The sequence below is a fragment of the Corvus brachyrhynchos genome, unplaced genomic scaffold (assembly GCF_000691975.1).
Source record: "Corvus brachyrhynchos isolate BGI_N302 unplaced genomic scaffold, ASM69197v1 scaffold158, whole genome shotgun sequence".
Taxonomy (NCBI): domain Eukaryota; kingdom Metazoa; phylum Chordata; class Aves; order Passeriformes; family Corvidae; genus Corvus; species Corvus brachyrhynchos.
The window spans coordinates 524,535-528,279 of NW_008239756.1; the positions used below are offsets into that span (position 1 = coordinate 524,535).

Below are 3,745 nucleotides of genomic sequence, written 5' to 3' on the forward strand. Positions count from 1 at the left end.
TGGCGTCCCTGGCTGCTCCCACAGTTCCTCTGGAGAAATCCATCCTCTGTCCCCATCCCCAAATCCCAAATGTGGCCAGGGGTCCCTGTGGGAATCGCTGTGGAGCTTCCTGCTCTGCCCTCTCTCCTTGGAAGGGTTTCAGAGCTGGAGGAGATCCTTGTGCTGAGGAATTTTTCTGCTTACAGCACAAAAAGCTGGATGGTCCTCGGGGAAACTCGGGACAGAGGAGCCCTGAGGCACAGGGATGGCTCTGGAGTTCAGGAATATCGATCCCAACCATGCTTCAGAGCGGGATTTGGCGCTGCAGCCTCACAGCAGCCACAGGGGAGATCTGGGATTTGGGGATGCTGAAGAAATTCCAAGTGGAGATAGGAAGGGAGCTGGTTCCTCCCAGATGCTGAAGTGAGGTTCAGCCTTTGCAGTCTCCCCCTGCTCAGCTCTGAGCTGAGAATCTGAATGTTCCTCTAATCCAAACTCCCTTCCCTGGGAAATGCCGTAAATCCCCGGCAGGATCTGAGCCCATTCCGGTGCTGACAAAGGGATCTGTGAAACCTGGAGTGGCTCTCCAGGCACAGCCCTGGGGCACCGAGTGGCTGCTTCTGCTCGAGGGACAATCCCACACTCGGCTGCTCCAGTTCCAGGCAAAAACTCTGCCTGTGGCTGGGGGAAAACCGTTTGTGATTCCTGCAGGTTCCAGCCACGGAAGGGTCGGATTTAACTGCCAGTGGCAAGGGATGAAAATCAACTCTGAGTTATTGGGAGCCTGGGATGCTGCAGGAGGAGAAATTCCTTCATGGGAAGGGTGGAGAGGCGTTGGAACAGGCCGGATTCTCACCCCTGTAGGGACTGGGAGCTGTGGGGATGTGGCACTTGGGGACAAGGGTGGCCTTGGCAGTGCTGGGAACAGTTGGGCTCCATGGTCTGGGAGACTTTACCCAACCCTAATAATTCCATGATTATTGTGGATGAGACCCCAGACCCCTCCCTGGCGCTGGGGGGGCAGGAACAGCTTCCACCCCTTTCCTGGGAGCACAGAGGGGGACCCAAAACTCTTCCCGAGGGCTGAGCCACATTCCCAACACATTTCCTGCCGTGCCCGGGTGACACTGAGGGAAGGGAGCGTCCTGTCCTTTCCAGGCTCCCCTGCTCAAGCAGAGAATTCCAGCTGGCTGCCCCTTCCTGAGCCAAGCCCAGCCTGGCAGAGCTCTCCCGGACAGGTGAGGGATGTTTCACAGCTGAGCTGTTCCCTGATCCCCGCAGGGGCTGGGGCCTCTCCCTGCACAGAATCCCGGCCCCAGCAGCTTCCCTGGACAGCTGAGGGGAGGGGAGGGGAGGAATCCTGGTCCTTTGGATGCTGCAGCAGCTCCAGAGCTCACGGCAGTGTCACCCCTGAGTCCTGACACTGTCACAGGGCCCTGGGATGGTTTGGGCTGGAGGGACCTTAAACACCACCCAGAGCCACAAACGTTCCCTGATTCCTCTTTCCATGCCGTGGATCGACACCGGGGAATTCCCTGTCCCTGTCCCCTCCTCCTGCTCTGGTTCTGCCACCCCCAGCCCCGCTCCAGAGCCCAGGAGGAGCATCCCAGGCTCCCAACACAGATTTTGATGCCAGCCCAGCTGACCCGGAGGCCCCGGGCCACAAATTGTGTTGACATTTCCAGTGGGACGCATGAATCTGCTCCATAACTCCTGAGAGAACCTCTGGATAACGAGGAGCATCCCATGGGCCGGCTCTTCCTGAAAGAATTTGTCACCATCCATAAATTGCTGGGAGATTTATCCCTGCCAGCCCTAAAACTGTGCACAAAGTAATGGGATTTGTCCAAAGCCTTTAACGGGCCGTTCCCCTTGATTTAAAGGCTGTTGAAGTGTCTTTATTTCCTTAGCACATGATTAATTCACATTCTGGCTCCGAGGTGCCTCCGGAGCCGGCGATTTGGGAATGAGAGGAGGAAAGGGCAGCTGGAAGGGCTTAGGCAGCGAAAAACTGGCTCAGGGTAACTCCAGGCTGGGAATAAGCAAAGGTTATCCGTGCCTGGAGCTCTTCCGGAGCTCCCAGGGCTCTGCACACAAACATGGAAATCATTCCCTGTCCCCAGCTCCGGGAATTGCAATCCCAGCTCCCTGAGACTCTGGAAAAGGGCAGCTCCAGCCCCTCTGGATGGTTTCCAGCCTTCCCGAGTCACCCGCACTGCCCATGCCCAGTTTAAGGGATGCTTCCCTCGGGTGGGGTCTCGGAGCCCCAGGGGGAGGAAGTTCAGGATTCCATCAGTGCCACAGAGCGCGGGGACAAAGCTCCCGGCTCCAGGATCCATCCCTGAGGATCAGAACCTGAAGAAGGCTCAGCCCAGGGCTTGGAAACCCCCCCTGAGTGACAACAAATGGATTTTCCTCCCTTTTTGTCCCGACCCAGCCGCCTCCCCCTGTGCTGGGAGCAGGGAGAGAATTCCCTGCGGGATCCTTCCCGCTTTTAACCTGAGCGGGGCTGGGGAGAACGACCTCGGCAATTCCTGGCGGGAGCAGCTCCGGGAACATCTGCTCGGGAAGGAGCAGCGCTCCCCAGCCCGGAACGAGCTCCCCCGGGACACGGAGTGACCTTGGCGGCCGCTCGGCTCTGGTTTGCTGGGAATGCGGAGTTTGGGGCCAAGGGGAGCTCTGGGATTCGGGAGCTCCAGCCCGGGATGGGGATTCGCGGGTGGGGGAATTGGGATGATCCAGTCTGGATGCCGAGAGCCCACGGGGCTGTGATGGGATCGGGATGAGGGAGCTCGGGGTGGCCCCTGCTCGGCCCCAGCGATTCCTGCTCCACCCAGAGATCCCAGCACCTTCCTCGGGAGCAGAGGAGACTCTTCCACTCCCGGGAGATGTCCCGGCCTCTCCCAGTGCCGTGGGGGAGTTGCTGATCCTGTGGGAATGTGGGAATCCTCTGTGCTCCTCATCCCTGACCTGCTCGTGCTGCCTCATCCTCTTCCCGAATTCAGGGCTGATCCCACTGCTCTGATTTATCCCTGACAGTGTCCAAGGCCAGGCTGGACAGGGCTTGGAGCAGCCTGGGACAGTGGGAGGGGTCCCTGCCCATGGTAAGGTGGGACTGGATGGGCTTTAATGTCCCTTCCAACCCAAACCATTCCATGATTCCACGATTCTGGAAGCGATTCCCTCTAGCTCTGATCCCGGGAGGGGCCAGGCCACAGCCACGGGGCCAGAGCCTTTACACTGGGCAGCTCCCTGATCCTGGGATAGATTCCCAGAAAAACCCGGGAGCTGATGCGATTAAAATGGAGAACGTGAATCAGGGATTCCAGGAGGAAAAACTCCCTGCGGTGCGGGAGGCGGCAGCGATCCCACGGCGAGCTCTGCTCAGGAGCTGCACGGACACGATCCCAGCCCGGTTCCAGCCGGGATCGGGGGAGTGTGGGGAGCGTCAGAGCAGTGCAGGGATATCCCGGTGCCATGGCAACCTGAGCCGGCCACCGGAGCCGGGAGCGACGGGCTGGGAGCGGCACGGGAAGCCCCGGCCGGCCCGGCCTTGGACACTTCCAGGGAAGGGGACTCCACCTGCTCCAGGGCTGGACCACCCTTTCCATGAGGAAATTTTCCCAATATCCAACCTAAACCTCCCTTGGCACAGCCCGAGGCCGTTCCCTCTTTGTCCTGTTGTTCCCTGGGAGCAGATCTCGATTTCCCCCTGGCTCCTCCTGTCAGGAATTGTGGAATATTTATAAAAACAGCCACATTTCAT

At 59.2% G+C, this 3,745-nt stretch overlaps 1 protein-coding gene across 1 annotated transcript in view; it reads right to left on the bottom strand.

The window, feature by feature from the left end:
• Positions 1–3,745, bottom strand: part of CTXN1 (cortexin 1) — a 27,715-nt gene that overhangs the window by 18,285 nt on the left and 5,685 nt on the right. The gene's annotated exons all lie outside the window — the stretch shown is intronic.